Below are 18,246 nucleotides of genomic sequence, written 5' to 3' on the forward strand. Positions count from 1 at the left end.
GTCCACAGAAACACCTAATTTATACAGCAGTCCATGTTGTTAGCTAGAAAACAGTTTCAACAAATGTGGGCGTGTAATTATGTAGCTAATTTTTGTGACATTATGCAGACTATTAGGAATTTTTTTTTTCCTTGGTTGTTCAAGCGGAAAAAAACAACACTTTGTAGATCAAATGTGGGAAGTCTGTCATATTTATTATGTGCAAAGTTCGCAATGACATTTAGACATTAATGTTAGAGAAGCCTTAAATTTTAAGGAGAAGGCATGACTTTTCAAAAGAAGTGACAACAAGGACTATTCCCAGTAAAGTTTAAAGACGAACTTTAACGACGTTTACACATGTTACCTTTCTGAAAGTGACTGATGTACAAAAGTGTTATTTTAGCAATAAATGTGTCAATGTGAGTAGTAATATTTAAACATAAGGTATAAACTACAACATCGCTTAAACATTACAGGTTGTCAAGGCGCTATCTAAACCGTGCCATTGGACAATAACCACAAATACGTCATGTATGACGGACCCCGAGCATAGCTGCACGCTCAGTTCATCGGAGCCGGTAACCCACAAAAAGTTATTGATCAATACAACATGTGCAAGAGATAAGAGTGCCAACAATTTTTGTTTCATTTGTTGATAAATTAAGCTGATGTTAACAAAAAAATGAAGTCCTCTCTCATTGGGGATCGTTCAAATGCACAAAATCGCCTAATTACTCAAGAGGTTCACAAAATGGATGAGTGCCAATACCAGGTATAGGTATCGGGCTGATGCCAGACTTATTTCATGATATCGGTACTCGCAGTTGATATCGATACTGGTATCGGACCTGCTCTTGTGACCGTTTTTCGGTTAGGAACTAACAGCTAAAATGGTTATTTTGAATTTATTGACCGCCACAGGAACCTCGAGTATGAAAAATCCGGGGGTTTTCCTGCCTAGAGTACTCGTTTATTTAGGGCTTTAGATGTGGACGCATGGGCTACTTTTAATTTAGCCACTTATATCACCAACACAAGGGAAGGAAAAAGAAGTGGATGTTACTTATTTGATACAAGCAGCGGGAACGAAGGAATTAAAGACAACTCGAGGGGGTGCTTGGAATGTGGAAATGGCAGTGACAAGGAACAAGGTTTCCGTAGGTAAACCTCCGGAAGGATCATTACCGGAGAGAGAGAGCGCTTGCGGCGAACGAGGCCGAGGGTGCGGCCGACTTGCAAGAGCCCAGCCGGCCCGAAGCTGTGGGACGACCGGCAATGGCGCTTGCGGCAAGCAGGTGGCAGCGGCTCGTCTGAGAGGCCGACCATCCGCCGTCTACTATTGCCGCCTCGGTCCACTCCCGCCCCACGTCCACTCAAACTGGTCCAGGCTGGGCCGCGGCTGGCTGGTAAGTTGCCGCATTTGTTCCCAAGACGCCATGAATGGAGCGAATTATACGATACATGAACAGTGACGTGCAGTGAGCTCTATGCTTGGGTAGGCAGGCAGTCGCAAATTGAGACGCACACACCAATTACAAATGTGTGTGTCGGCAGGCGAGTGTACAACGTATCCTAGGGTGACCATGTTTTAATTTCCCAAAAAAGAGGACACTCAGCCTGAACTCGAGATACTTGATACTCATTTACAAGATGCCATACATTTAAACTATTTTAACATATACCTCCTCTGTATGGGTAGAAGTTAAACCACCGACAGCCAACTTTGCAGTGCACTCTGCCTCCCATTTGCCGCACAACGAAAAACAGACCATTTCAAACCCGCCTGGACGCCCGGAAAGAATGTAACAAAGTGAATATCTCCCTGTAAAACAGCCGAATTCCTAACAAAATCAAGCTAGCAATAGCAATGCCAAACACCATGTAAAGTGAAACAGCCAGTCAATCGAAGCACATCCACAAAGCCAATCTTTCCTTTTGCACCATTCTTTGTGAAAAGAACAAAAAATTATCTGTCCCTTCCGGTAGCTAAGGCGTTGGTCTCCCATCCTTCAAAAGATGGCGTTTTTCCTCAAAAGAAAGGCGTGAAATATAGTATTATATTCTCCAGAGTGGCGTCATCTTACCGATTTGCTGTGCACTAAGTGTGTTTTGAATTCACAAATGCACTGTGCGAACGTACGTTCGCATAGGAATAATACAGCGACGTAAAAAGGTTACATCGCGATCTGCCTATTTGCGTAAAGGACTTTTTTACTGGGTAACTGACTACGCATGCGCGAACACACATTGCTACGCGGACAGGGCTGGGAAAAGCACAGTAGCGGTGTGCCTTCAGGAGGATAATTTTTGCTGCATTTTTTGCCTGCAGGCCAGACGAAGTAATAAGTCATTTTTAATTGAGGTATGAAAATCACCAAATGTTTTCACTTTTAAACCTGTAGCTAGTGTAGGCTTTCTGAAATGAAAGAAATAATTAAAATAAATAGACAAAGCCAAACGGTTTCAACTTTGCGTGCGTGCGTGTCAGATATATTTTTTTATATTGGGTTGTGATATGTTTACAGTTCAAATTAATTAGAAATATAGGACATTATAAATATTTTGGAGTGGGGTGTATTGATTACTTTCAGCTTTTCCATATTTGCAGCATTTGCATCACTGGGTTGTCTTCTTTTTTTTTGCCTCAATGCAACATTATTGTGTTGCTTTGCCAAAATGGGCTTCTGCCAACCCTAAAAAGAAAAGATGGACATTATTATTGTAAAGATAATGTGACCCCATCTCTTCATTTCTCTTCATTGCATCCAAATTCCCAATGTGCCAAGTTAGCGTTTAGCACTAATAAACTGATTCATGTGAGTTTTCTCAATGAGTAATTAGTTGCTCCTAGCCGTGTAAGCAAGCAGCCCATGTGAATCCTCCCAACCAATCAGAGAGCAGCTCAAGGCCAGTTGATCATTGATCAATAATGGGTGTTGATTTGCTCATTAGGGCCCAGATGTGAGTTGTAATTAGGCTCACCAGTCACAATTGGTGTTATATTCCAACACACACATACACACACATACACACACACGCACGCACAGCCCCAACCAGCCCCCTCCCAACCCAGCCACCACCAGACAACACTTGCTTCCCGAATGATCAATGTCTCTGTCATCCTGGGCCGTGTCCGGGGCGCCAGGCAGGGCCGGTGAGCCGCCGCGGCCAGGCTCGGGGCTGACATTAGCGGACGCCGGCTGAGTGATGTCAGCCTCTTACTGCCATGGGGGGGAGGGGGCGCGCGGGAGGAAGCAAGGGATACGGCTGAGCCCCAAGCAGTGGGCTTGGGGAAAGGTCACTGCTCAGCCTGGTGTGATTAATAAGACAAGAAGCTGAGCGTCCCCAATGCCATTATCAATATCCGCGGCCACCAGCTGTCCCAACTGCATATGCATCAGGAATCAGACACGCACAGCCAAGGCAGTTTACATGCAAGGAGGGCGAAAAGGATAGTGCGGATGCATACACAAACAGTTAAGTCGCGTCTCCGCCCGTGTTTGGGTCCCAATTACTAGTTAATGTGAGAGGTCAGCTATCAATTAGATTATATTTATTCACAACTGCGGTTCTGACTCAAGCGGATTCCGCTAAATGAGTCACGGCGAAACAAATCCGAGAGGTGAAAGTCTGGGACGGAAATGTCAGCGCAGCCTCGGCGACAAACATGACATTTAAACAGACATCTGTTCCCCCCATCACCAACTAAAAATATTTATCCTTGCCACTGCTATCACATGTAAATCAGGAGAAGATAGACACCCAAAATGCATCCCTCTTGCATTAAGTCCGCAAGCCATTAAAAAAAAAAAAAGCCAGCTCATTTCCATGCAGCACACTTCTACCCGAGCTAGGCAAAGTCGATAAACTGATTTGAACTTGTAACAAAAAAGTTTAGTGGAAGACACATTTTGCAGCTTCCTGCTACAGGGGCTTTCACTTGAGCAGGAACTTGAAATCATGTGGAGTGGAACAATAAATAGAAGCAGTCACAAAAAAAAAATTGTGTAAATAGATTTTTCAGGTACCTGCATTCTACTTACTTATTTATTTTTCTGACAGCTTTTCACTTTTATGCCCTAGATTTGAAAACAAATATTTGTAATATTAGTCAGGCACAACATTAGCAAAATTCATTCAGTCTTTTACTAAATTAGATTGTGTTTTACTTTTATAAGGAATTACCACCAAAGTTTTAAAGTGTACATGTGGTGCTCAGAAATAGAAGTAGAAATGGGTTATCAAGAAAAACTGTATTTTTTGTCACTTTGGTTGTATTCAAGCAAGCTTGTAATAGCTTCCTGGAACGTATTTGTGGAGACGCCATGATAGCTACTGCTCGTAGTGATATTTACCGGACAGGATCAAGGCCGTGATGCCACCTCATTGGATGCCATCTCAGGTCAGCCGAGCTCCTCCAATTAAACACGGCATTTCTTGACTAATCTGAGTTATTCTCACAACTCTCCAGTCAATACACACGGAAGGTCCATCAATCCGTGACTGCTGACTAAGTAGGCAAGTATTCTCCCGGCATATGCAAGCCTGAAGTCGGGTCAGGTTATATCCTTTGCATTTCAATAAATAATAATAAATAATCATGACTAGATGACAGACTTCTATCCATAGGCAAGTGATCTGACATCTCACTCATTAGTAACAAATGGGTGAGAGTGACAGCCTGTCAATGAGGTGACGTCATATCTGCCCCAGACATGGCGACAAGAATTCAAATTAACGAGCCAAAATATGGACAGGACACGCTGGAGAGACTATGTCTCTCGGCTGTCCTGGGAACGCCTTGGGGTCCCGTCGGATGAGCTGGCTGAAGTGGCTGGGGAGAGGGAAGTCTGGGCTTCCCTGCTAAAGCTGCTGCCCCCGCGACCCGACCCCGGATAAGCGGAAGAAGACGACGACGACGACGACGACGAGCCAAAATATTTACTAGAAATACAAGACAAGACCCAAAAATGGGAACACCAGATATTTATCAAACTTTACAATATATGCTCTGTTTCCCCATCATTACCTGGAAAAGTTACTCACTTTAACACAAGAGCCTTACTTCTACAACAATGGAGGAGGGGAATTACTGTATGAGTGACGACATACGATGTCAGATAATAAAGAGGGGGGGTTCAGTGAGTTGCTTTCAGCCTCGCCTCAGGCGCCCCACATGGCAAGGACTCCTCTTGGTTTGGCCTGCGGAGCAATTGGCTGCTGACACTCTCCCCACCGCTGGCTGCTGCCCGCGCTTTTAGCTTGAAATCAGCACTATCGCACGACCCGTCCAAGGTAAGCACGCATTAAGTCAAAGTAAAGTTCTTTTAACGCCTTGACCTCTGTCTAGCTTCGCTTTTGCATGCAGATGTCCTGTGATGAGCAACTCATATCGGAAACTACAAAAAATGCTACCTATCTAGCTAAACCACAAAAAGTTGTGTAGCGTCCCTGTACATACAAATTTGGTGAACACAATAAAATGTTATGGGTCTTTTGTTTTGGCTTGTTATGTACAAGTCAAACAGGCAACATTGACAGTAAATGAGGAAAACCAAAACATCACAGACATCAGTCGTCATCTCAATAAACATGTCCTTTCAAATTCACATAGCAGCGTGTGAAGTCATTATTCATCTGGATTTTTATTGGATGATGATGCCTCAAGTCGAATCACACGACAGTTGGACACAACGTGACGAGCGAGCGGTGCTTTTGCCAGCGGTCCAATAAAAACATCGTGAGCTCTCCATCACTGCGAGGGATGCTTTATGTTTTCCTTCGTCATCAGCGACAGTAGCAGGCCTCAGATTTAGAGTGGGCTACACAACAATGACTTTTATTGCTGATGTAAATATAAATGATGCTGCTAGAGGAGGAGCAAGATTCACAGCTAAAGAAGACACGTGACTAATGATGACGTCGCTGTGATTTTGGCAAAGCCACCTTTAGCTTTGCTTTATGCTTTCGGAAAAATGTCTGCTATGTCTGTATGATGATGGTACAAAAAAAAAGATGAGGGTCTGGCTCGTAATTGGCAGGAAATAAACATCTGGTAACGGCTAGATGTTCAATTTAAGGTATTTTAAGTTGTCAAAATGCAGAGTTGAAGACACAGACACAGCAGTTTGGAATCAATAACTCAGCGATTTGGATTAAATTATATACAGTTATTTTCTGAAAAACATATTCACTGCTTTAGTGCTCACGCCAAAGCCATGTCTAATATAAAAATATTGTTTTGCTGTCATCTTGTGTCACATCTAAAGACAATTACAAACCGTTTGGGGCAATTATTGTATAATATTTTTTGTTTTTTATATATATATATTTATGTGTGTGTGTGTGTGTGTGTGTCTGTGAGCCTTTGTCTTTGCTACATTGTGGCCCATTTTGATGGTCCCCACAAGTTCAGACCTCTTTTTGAGGGTCAAGATTTTAGAGTTTAGGTTTGAATTGGATTATGGTTGAGGTTAGGGGAAGGAATTAGGGTAGGCAAACATTTTTTCATGGTTGAGGTTAGGAGAAGCTGCTAGGAAATGCATTATGTCAATGAGATGTCCACACGATGATACAAAGACAAGTGTGTGTCTGTGTGTCTGTGTGTGTATATATATATATATATATATATATATATATATATATTTTTTTTTTTTATTTATATAAATAATTGCTTAACAATTTTAATGAAGTACTATATTTATTTTATATTTATAACTGCATACAAAGTATTGCAAGACCTGTTGACTTCCACTGCCTATTAGCACTCACCAAAACACAAATTTAACTTTAAGACTGGTCTCATCTAGTTTGTAAGCTTGTTAAACAAGCCACAGGAGAATCCTTCACCTGAGGACAAAGTTAACTGTACTTTACTGAGGGCTATGTAGATTGCTAATTAGCTAATGAGCTGCAGCATGCAAATTTATCAGCAAATGTCACTTCGGTCCCGCAAGATAGCGTGTGTGTGGGCAGCTGGCCAATGGAGGCCACCCTACCGTCAAGCAAAAAATAAATAATACATTTAATTTTGCCGATAAGTATGGATGCAAAAATACAAGTTCATTAAGCAGGAATTTCTCATGGTTAGTGGTCACTAACTACCTAGCATCTACGCTTCAAGAATTCCTGGCCATGGAGGTCAAGAAGAATGTCCCAAATGACTTCCTTAGGAGGGTTCCAGCCACTCATTGCCTGTCCAACCTACACAGTTGCAACAGATAAAGTGCCACCATTTTGAGCCAGCAGTCTGACTAAATGGCTCATTGGCATGGAAGATGATGGTTATTGCATGTTGTAGGCGAAGAGGAGGAATCCATTAAAGGAAATAGGGAGGAACAAAGGCGACAGATGGATAATAGTGGTAGAACAGATGTTTTTTTGTTTTTTCCCTCCCCCAACCTCCCAGTGATGCAAAATTTGAATAAAAGAATAGGGGAAATTCCCTCTGAAATTATAACAAAGGTCAAAGGTGAACTGTGTGAACATTTCCAACATCCCCTTATTAGGGTAAAGACATGTTTGGAGATAATGTCCTGTAATGCTTCGGACTGATGATTCTTGACGATGGTGTAACATTTATGAGAAATATTTCTGCAAGCCTACAATTTTCCTTGACTGTAAATGTCATCCAAAAATTCCTCTTGAGGAAATGTCTGTTGCTTCAGTCAATGACTGCCAGTGTAAATGTTAAAGCTACAAATGTACAGTATGTTGGTCGCTATCAATTTAAGACAACCAAGTGTCAGCACATGGGCAGGCGTCGTATGGATTCCCTGGTAAATCACTTTTATTGACAGGGTATAAAAACAGCGCTTGTATCTGTCAAGTGTGCACGGAGAGGTAACTTATCAACCGGCACTGCGCTGATGGACACGACAAGATGTTAATGCTCACGTTCAGCACAATCGAGGTGGCTGCAGGCACTTTGAGACGCCAGGAGAGCTTGGCTGTATTTCACCATACTGATGGTTTATATGGTGCAATGTTTAGAAATTTAACAAAGTATTACAATGTCTGAGATAAAATGTAGAAAGAAAACAAAAACCGGAACGACGTATTTTCAATGTGCGATGAACAACTAATGCCTGATCATAGATGACCACAACAAATCTCAAAATGCATCAATATGAATCTAGATCCAAATGCTCCTAATTTGCAACAAAATGCACAAAGTCAGAACAGTGGTTGGTAATGTCACATTATAAACGAAAATATGACTTTTGCCCATGAATTGTTTTTCCATAAAACTAAATGATTATGAACTGGTTTAATTTTTGTCTGCAGATTAGAACCATGCAGACTTGTGTGATATTTCCATGCTCCAATACTTGTCATGATGAAATGTCCTCCAGTGTCAGGTAAAAACAAATGCGATCACAGAGGTAGGTCACTGCGACAGCTCAATGAAGAAAACGGAAAGGCCACACCAACTGAGACACCAACTGAGAGAAGGACTTCAAGTGTCACAGACCTTTTGAACACGTTTTCTTCTTGTTGAACTTTGCCCAGGTTCACCTTGAGTACGAGCAGGGCTCGGTCCCTCGATTAGTTTCACATTTTATGCAGTTTGAAAGAGATCTGTATGTGTGTTTACATTTTCATCTTGACCTTGTAATATCAGCTCCACCATCCACCCACCCCAAACGTATTAATTAAGACAAATAATCCCATTCCAGTAAAAGTTCCATGAAAGACGTTGGAGCAGGGCAGCGGTTTACTCTCCATTTCCAAGCTTATTCTCAAATGTAATTGGGGATAATGAGCTGTAATCTATTTAAAGCCTGAGTGCACTTCTTTTAAAAAAAAAAAAAAGTATTATATTTGCAGAGATTGGACCCTGACAGGTGCTGAACAGGTTTGAAAGTGTGTAACAAAGGATTCAAAGTGATTCTGCTGAAAAGGGAGGATTATCAACCAGGGAAGGTGCTGGGATTAAGAGTGACAACAGAGTCCTTTTGTTCATAGATATGCAATTGCAGAAGACAGTACAGGGGTCTCCTGCTAGACTGTAGTTCACTTTCTTTTTTGGTTCGACATGGTTAGTATGAGAGATTATAATAATAAAGAAATCCCCACAAGTCGACTACTGAGCACACCAAATTCCCTGCAGCACAGATAGGCCAAGGGGTGGGTGTGTCTTGACCTCCGCCAAATCCTTGCGACTCACCGAACCCTGGGATTCAATCAATCCCAGTTTAAGAACCACTGGTTTAGAATGTATGATCATTCCTATTTCACAATTTTGAGATTGCCCCATGACCCTACAATGAGAACCTGTGGTGGTAACACAAACTGGAGACAGTTTGAAGCTCCCATAAACCACTGGGACCCATTTAAAAAAAACTATCACAAGCAATTAAGAAATGGTTCACTGTAGTCCTACATGTATGGCGTATATACCAAAGTGCTTCAATGCTGTATGTGAATTGGCTTAATGCAAGGCTGCAATGACCTTAATGTTGACAACAAGGACAGCAGCAATGGATTACTTGTCAATTGGACTGCATAACAGAATCACGGAGTTGGGAGATGAATGACTCCGCAAAGCAAGCGAGACAAGTGGGGTGTGTGTTCATTTAAATCCGATTTATGTATTTAACGGCTTACGGCGCGCCGTACGTGACAAAGTGCCAGCGGTCGCCTTAATGCAGATGTATTACAGCCAACGTGCCGTAGTCGTGACTGACAGCCAAAGCATAACGCTTAGAAACAATTATTCAAAAGTCAGCGCGAGGTGCCCGCTCAGTTTTGATGATAAACGCTTTGGTTTTGGTTCAGATTGATTCACCCCATCAGCATCCGGCGACATCTACTTGGAAATGTGCGCGGCGGGGAGATTGGCGGCAACGTTGATAAGTGCCCGCAGCGTTATCATCATTGTTGTCAACAACGTGGCCGCCGCTCTTGATTTAATCACGGGTCTGTCAATGTGTCTGCGCTGTTGGAAGCTTTGCATTCCATGTTGGTCGTTATGTGTTGTCTGCAAAACTCACAATCAATATGTCAACAACAATGAGACACTTGCAGTCACAACTTTTGACAAAAGAAATATGTGTATTCAACCACACAACTTTGTCTTACAAAAATCCACTAGTTTAACACTAATACATGAGGCTAAACTCATAGCTAAGCTAACTAAACTAGCATTGATGTTTTAGTGCTTATAACATTTAACTATTATAACTATGCTAACAGGCCTATATTCTTTATTCTATGACAAACAACTACAAAGTAATATTGTTATGTTTGATAACACAATTTTTCAGACCGATACCAGTACAAGTACTGATACGCTTTTTAATAACAGATCTATTTAAAGGTCCATGTCACAAGATACAGAGTTTTTGCAGATTTGCGACCCCTACTTTGTGTGTGTGTGTGTGTGTGTGGGGGGGGGGGGGGGGGGGTGGGTTCAGTTGTGATGAATTGTGACTTTTGATTTTTTACTTTTACTCATGAACAGAAGCTGAATCAGTCGTCTTTTTTTTATTTTATTGTATTTTTTTTATCTGTACTTGTACTACAGTGAGTACTTTTGCCACCTCTGCAGACTTGTCCCTCTGAAAAATCAGCAAGCGTTTAGGCGCGTCTGTCAGTAAGGAATGTTGCTCCTATTTGGAGTTTTGGGATAAGTCCACGCATGGTTTTGCATCACGCATTTTCCACATGGCTTCTTATCCGTTTGATATGCTCCACTCCCCTACGCGCCATCCTCCGTTGTGCTGCAGCACGGCCCGTCGCTTCGTTCCCCGAGCATGCGCCGCCGCCTTGTTATCTGATATCCTCTTCACGCCCCATCTTCTGGAAGCTTCATCAAGTGAGCGAGGACAAGAAAGGCGCAAACAAAAACAACATTATTAAACGCAGAAATTCTCTCGGATTCATTCGAGCATTCAGGCGCCGCGCATCGCATCCATTTAGAGGCGGCAAATTGATTCAATTTGGCGTGTTTGCATCACTTAATTTGAGCGGCTGTCGGTGAGCTGTAAAACATGCATTGTCAGGGAGATGTTTTTGTTTTCGATTCCCTCCCCCCTTACTTTAATCGTAGATATGCCTTCTGACGAATTCTCCTTTATTAATCTAACTTTGCAAAGGAAGGCGACAAACAAGGCTGTAGATTAGATTGTCAAGCCAATGAAACAGATATGCAAATAGTTTGGGGCGTTTCATATCAGAAATTCTGAAAATTCCATTAAATAAGCAGGACATGGATCTGGTGATTAAAGTGTGGCATCTGGACAATCCGCTTATAATGAAGACGACATCCATTCTGTGTGGTGCTAATGTGCTTTTTCCCATAGTAGCTGTAGGGGAAGCCTGGCAGCAAAAGAACAATTATTCTTTGCTCGCACTTTGAAAACTTTGCAGAGAAAGATGAAAGAAATCCCCAGGCTTGACCCCAGCGTGCAGACCCATGCACTCATTAATAACATTAACAATGGCTTGCTGTAAAACCAGAACCAGCACTGCTCATGCAGTTCCTGTCAACCATTTTGTTCAACAGACTATGGATACATACTGTATTAGTAGTGCCTTTGGACAATAAAGTGAAAACTTTGGTAAAAGTTGCAGTTTCCAAAGACTGATCAGGAATATTTGATCTTTTTGGTTACGAGCATTGCAATCCAGAATTATGCAAATAGCACACAAACACAAAGTAGGAGCATTTGTAAGGCGCGAGCAAGAATATCATAGCATAGCAGTGCTGCTCTTTATTTTTACATTTCAGGCAAATTGATGCACTTCAAATCTTGTTAACAAAGTTATTCTTTGTTCTCTCTTTTCTGTTTCCTTTAATGATAATATGGATAGAATGTTCTGCAGAGATGTACAATAAACAATTTCATAGGTAAATGATATTACTCTTCCGTGAGCTGGCGCTTTACCGTGGTGGAGGAGTTTGTGTGTCCCAATGATCCTAGGAGCTATGTTGTCTGGGGCTTTATGCCCCTGGCAGGGTCACCCATGGCAAACGGGTCCTAGGTAAGGGGCCAGACAAAGCATGGCTCAAAGACCCCTAATGATGAATACAATAAATGGTCTTACGTTTCCCTTGCCTGGACGCAGGTCACTGGGACCCCCCTCTGGAGCCAGGCCCGGAGGTGGGGCTCGTTGGCGAGCGCCTGGTCGCCTTTGGGTGGAGGGACGGGTCCTGACTGTTGTTTGTGCCTATGCACCAAACATCAGTTTAGAGTACACACCCTTTTTGGAGTCCTGCAACAGCGGAGCCCAAACCACAACACGCTTAGGACTGCCCCCTCATTTGAATAACATTTCGACCTGACAGAGCATCTGCAGCATGAAATAAATAAACGTGAGAGCAAAGTGTTTTTATTGATTGATATTTAATTCTATTTATACATTTATTTTTTTATTTAATTCGACATTTATGTTTGTATTTATTTTTATTTTTTCAATCTTGTTTTGATGTTTGTATTTGTTTTCACTTTTATTTTTTTATTTTTTTCGTGATATATATTTTTTCTTGTTTTTATTTCCATTTCTATTTATTTTTTGTATTAAAATTTTTTATTATATTTTTGATATTCGTTTTTATTTTCACTTTTAGTCATTTGTTTATTTATTTATTTAGTCATTTATTTTTAATTTTGGCAGTTTTGGTCTTCCATACCTAAGGAGCATTCTTGTACATACTTGTCAACGACAAAAATGTGTCTTCCATGAAGCATCAAACAAGTGAACGTGTATTAGTATTCACAGTCTAACACAGGCAGTCAGGATGGTCTTGTGTTGTGCAACAACACGACTGCAGCTTTTCAAGGCCTATACACAGTTTGAGAGCAAATTCTTCACAGCAGTGATATAAACTCAATGCTAATTTTAGCACCAACCACGGATTGAAGAACAGATTCTGGGAGACTGCAAGAACCCGTTTTACATTCACGAGTGTAACTGATGTTTCTTTAGTGGTTCTTGTCTCAAAAAAAACATTCTCAGAAATACTGTTTTATTGGCAAGAAATTGTTTTCACTCTGCAATTCAGCTTGAGATGATGAGCCAAAGCTGAGCAAAACAGCGGATATTAAAATTCTAATTCAAGTCTTTATGATGCTCGCAATAGAAGAGACGGGCTTCATGTGAGAAACTGATTGGTATTATTAATTGGAATTTCAATTGTGGAACTTGAATCTTGGCACGGACTGATGAAAACAAAACAAAAGTATACGTGTGATGACTCAACATAGGAAGCAAAAGACAAAAAAAAAAGCCTCCCTCTCCAAGAGTCCAAGCCCAGATAAACAGGCCAATCACAAAGAGCAAAGATGAAAAGAGGACACGTGTCAAAACAAAATCATGTTTCCCGCTTTGGATGTGCAATGCGCAGTGTAAAAACGGATTAGGGACCCCTCGGAAGCAATTACTGCCACAAGTCCCACTGTGAAAAACACGTGTCAAAAGATACAAACCCCAGGGGTCACATCCATCTTATCCTATTGTTAAAGGCAGCTGTCAGCCAAGTATTAAAGAGAAAAATGTTTAAAAATGTAGTTTGCATTTGTTGGGTGGAAGTACTGACAGTGACAGGAAAAGCACAACAGATTGCTTGAGCAGTATCAAATAGTTATAAATTGCTTTACTGATCACCTTCAGACATCATTTCCATTATGTCTGATGTTTTTTTTCCCAGCAGTTTCCACACTATCTTAATTCAATATTATGAAATGAAAACTGATTCTGAACTGTTCCAGATGATAAACAGAAGACACTTTGCATTTGGCACGGTTGAGCATTGGCATATTTGCCTATTGCTGAATTATTAGCAGAAACAAATTTATCAATCCACTATGTCTAATATAAAAAATATTGTTTTGGTGCCATTTTGTTGACAAGGAACTCATATGTTGAAGTGTGGAGATTGTTATACATTATTAACATTTTTAATTCTTTATTTCATATATTAACCATGTTGAAATGTTTTATAGATGTGTAGAGTAGGTGAAATATAATTTGACCTTAACCTTGTTTTTGTCTAAAAATTCCTTCTCAGTGTTTTGCGCACACACATTCTCTTCGTGAGAATTCAGATTCTGCTTTGAGAGAACATACACACACACACACACACACACACACACACATTCTCTGTTCGCACCATCACTCACGGCCACTCTAAATCCAGTTCAATTTGTTTGTGAGATATTGTTTTGGGAAAAAAAGTACGAAAAGTACCCTGAGAGTATATTTTGTCTAAAAAGATGAACACAGCTGCGGACTGTGTACGAAAATAATATTGTGTAACATATTGTGTGAGAACCAATCTGTTTTACTTATTCATGATGGGAGGAGAAATAGGTGTTCTTTTACTGATTTGGATTCTTTAAAAGCTGTATTCCGCAAAAGAGGGGACACACGCGCACCCTGGAATTCCACCTTTTACGTGATGTTCAGTGTTGTGTGACCGGAGATTCTCTGTAATAAATCATCCTTGCAAGGGCCTTTCCACAAAGAAGTCTCATCTCCAATTTTTTGGAACACGCAAATGATGACAAATTATATCATCATTTAACAAGATCAACATAATTTAGTCAGGCCATAGGCTTGTCTAAGGGGGAAAAAAGGCTGCCCTTTTGTGGTATCTAGAGCTAAATTACAAACCTTGGTGGGTAATTTTTTTTTTGCCATTAGGCATATTATTATTATTATTATTTTGTATATATATTTTTATAAATAGCCTACTCACAGATTGGCACCATTTTTTCCCCCCAATACGTTATCAAAAATTCAAAAAAGTGTATTTTTTCCCTCATTCTTCAAAAAATGATGACGAACATTTAATACACAGTACATTTTTCATGAAAAAAATGGGGTGGGAGGTTCCAGAGAAACGGGTGCGGTGGAAAACAAAAAATCGCCACTTTTATCCATGGGTGCTGAAATGCCAGTATGTGGGGGTCAACTGTAGTTCTCAGTTGTAACATCATCATTTACCACTAGATGGCAGACATGGTTTAATTAGCTAACACTAGTTCTTATACCGTCCTACTAAAACATGAGTCGGCCTGTTTTGCGAATTTGGAATAACATTTAAATTATAAGTGAGTTACAATGTGTTCTTGCACTAAATGTAGGTTTGCTGTTGTTGTTCCTCTTCGTTGTACTTTCATAAATGCATTGAAAAATGTAATATATTAAGAGCAACGTTGTATGCAAGTATTTCATCCATATTTAAAATAGCATTTTTGTCATATATCTGGTTAGAAAGTTTGTGGTCCCAAGTAGAACTGATGGATAATTGTCCATCATTTCAGAGGCCCATCCATGCAGTGTTTATTCTTGGGATGACAGTTGTGGCATTAGGAGATGGATTAAGTCCAGTCCTTCTCACATAGAGGGGTGGGGATTTTTTTATTTTTGCCATACCAGAATAAAGTGTAATTGCACATCCATTACAGTAAGTGGCAGTAGCGCTCGTGTTCAAGTACAGAAGGAGTGTTAGTTCCTCTACAAAGGTGTTTTTTGGGGGGGAGTCTAACAAAAAATAATTGAGAAGCATTGACTAAGTCCCAAGGTGAGGCCGGAGTAAAAAGGAGGGGAAAAAAAAGGAGTACGCACAAGCATCCAAGTTAGGGCAATGCAGCCTTTGGAAAAGGTCATTACTAATGCAAGCTGATCCATCAAGATGCTGTACCTACAATGCCCAACAAGGCAGTTTGTCATTAGACAGTGCGGATGGGCTTGCAGCACTAATGAATGCATAGGACGGCTTTTCATTTCACCGTTTGATTGCTTGGTGCCACATATGTTGGTGTTTCATGCGCTGGGTGTGGTATCAAGGTCATTTCACATCAAGCAAGTAAGTTCAATCCATCCCTATACTGACGGCAAAGACATAAATACGCTTGGCTGGCGAGCGCATGTAACCAAGGAGGAAAAATTGTTGCACCTCTTAATGGAGCCGTCAACAATCACTTTCCAGCAGAAAAGATGGAGTCACGAGGCAGCTTTGTGGTCCAAAGGCATCATTACCATAGAACAACATTACAGGCGACCACGGACGTTCGAGCCATCAAAAACCATCATGGCATAAATCCCATGCAGCGCATAATAGGCCTGTCACTCTTCAAGTCTGAAGGGAAAAGAACGCCTGCGGCCGGTCGATCGTTATCTTTCCACCAGTGCTTCTGTTGATTACCACAAAATAGGATTTAAGCGTGTTTAGCTAATAGACAGCGCTGATGCACACCAACATTGTGGCGGCTTCTATTTTCACCACCGATGTCTGATTCCATATGTCCCGTTCAATCTCTCGTGTGTTGAAATAAAAAGGCATCATTTGATGAGCAATTACAGCAAGTTGCCACGTTTTGACCAGCGTGGAACTGCAGCCGAAAAGTCATCACTGGACAGCACGCACGGGCAGCAAATAACACACTTGAATTTAGAGCGGCTAAATAAAACCCACATGCCTTAGGTAGACAAAACTCTCCTTGAATTAGAGGTCACAAATGTGCCAGACAAATCAAGTGGAGACTTTGGTTTTGTTTGCGCAGGAAGGTGGCAACAGACCGGCAGTTCCCCAACCCCCTCGTCTTGTTAATGACATGATTAAGCTCTGCTAAGGTTTAACACATTCAAAGGCCTGCATGGCTAATTGGGACACAAGTGATGCTGCAGACTGGACTTCATCTCCTCGGTGAACTCCCCCGAACACACAAGCGCGCCGACACATTTAATTTGCAAGTCGTTGTTCATTTGCATTTTCAAAGGGACACCCTGTTGCGGCCATTTAGCCAGAAATAAGCCTTTCCAATTGTGCACTAACATGCAGGCAATAACCCTTTTAAAACCCAAATTTTGTAAGGTCATGTAAACAAGCGCAATAACCCGAATATGCTCTTATTTGGGTTTTGAAAAAAACTCCTATTATAACCGGAATTCTTGCTCATATAAACGCGTTCGGAATACCACGATTGAATGGCGCATTGTTTTTTGCTGTGCGCATGCTTGCTATTTTCTACTTCGTCTTCCTTTCTTTTTCTTCGCTTATTTGATTCGCAAGGAATCTTGATCTATTTAGTCATGACTTGTAAGCGCAGCACCGTGCTACTTGATTAAGGAGCGTCGTTCGCGTTATTTTGTGTCTTTCCGGCGAAAACGCCATTTTGTGCCTATATACACATACAGTATATACAAGTATATAAGTCCGTTCTTCTGGCATGTAACCCACCGGAATTACTCAAGCCGTTGTCAACAAACATGACGCTTGCAGCAAAGAAGCACACTTCTGGAGCGAGAAGGAAACCCGACTACTTTATTTAGCAAGGTGATGACATTATAATGTCTTTTATTGAACATATAGTAAGTAAAAAGCAGAAATGACATTATTTACGTAATTACGTTGTCCGTGTGTCGCGGTCCAAACGGGTTATTCCAATCAAACACAAATGAGCATGTAAACAGGAGTAACTCTTTCCGCCACGCATGTAAACGTGTTACCTCGATTGTAAAAACGGAATTCTGACCTTAACCCGAATATTGACTGCATGAAAGCGTAGTCTGTGAGTAAAACAGTTTCAACACAAAGCTAGATGTTCACATATTTAGGATACTACTGTATTTACGTTCCATGACTATACATGTTCCACATTTCCAAATTTCCTTAAAAAGGGAATGTTGAATGTTTAGCGACATGCAAAGATTTTAATGGGAAAAATAGTACTCTACAGTATTGTAGTGTACATAAAATTAGATGGAAAAAATTCAACTTTCTTGGAAGCCTTTTTAGTTATTTTGCCTCACTTTCACCAAACTTAAAGGTAGTCAGTCTTAAAATGTTAAATTCATTCTTAAAATGTTAAAACAATTTGTATAACCTGAAAGTAAAACATTATGTTTTCTTGGTGGGATTGTTGAATTACAGTTAGCAACAAAAGTGAAAGACAATGGATAGCCCTCCAGGTGATTTTCTATGCTAACAGCTGCATCACTGGTCCTGGACCGCCAAAGTTTTCGTCTGGTAAATTGATCATCTCTCATGTTGATTTTTAATGGATCATACATTCCACATAGAACACAAACCGGTAACATTTCATGTTTGGCATTGTTTTGTTGAAGAAGAAGTGAAGTGAGGCTAGATTCAACTCTTGCCAGCAGCTTGAAGATCGTGTGCGGCACCTTTTTCCTTTAATATTCACTATTTTTTACCTTTTATTTTTGCCACGCTTTCTGCAATTGCATCTAAAGAAAGTTTCAATAAAAACCTGCCCAGGTAGGTCAGTTTGTTCTTCCCTTCCAGAAGGT

The sequence above is a fragment of the Vanacampus margaritifer genome, chromosome 15, assembly GCF_051991255.1.
Source record: "Vanacampus margaritifer isolate UIUO_Vmar chromosome 15, RoL_Vmar_1.0, whole genome shotgun sequence".
Lineage (NCBI taxonomy): Eukaryota > Metazoa > Chordata > Actinopteri > Syngnathiformes > Syngnathidae > Vanacampus > Vanacampus margaritifer.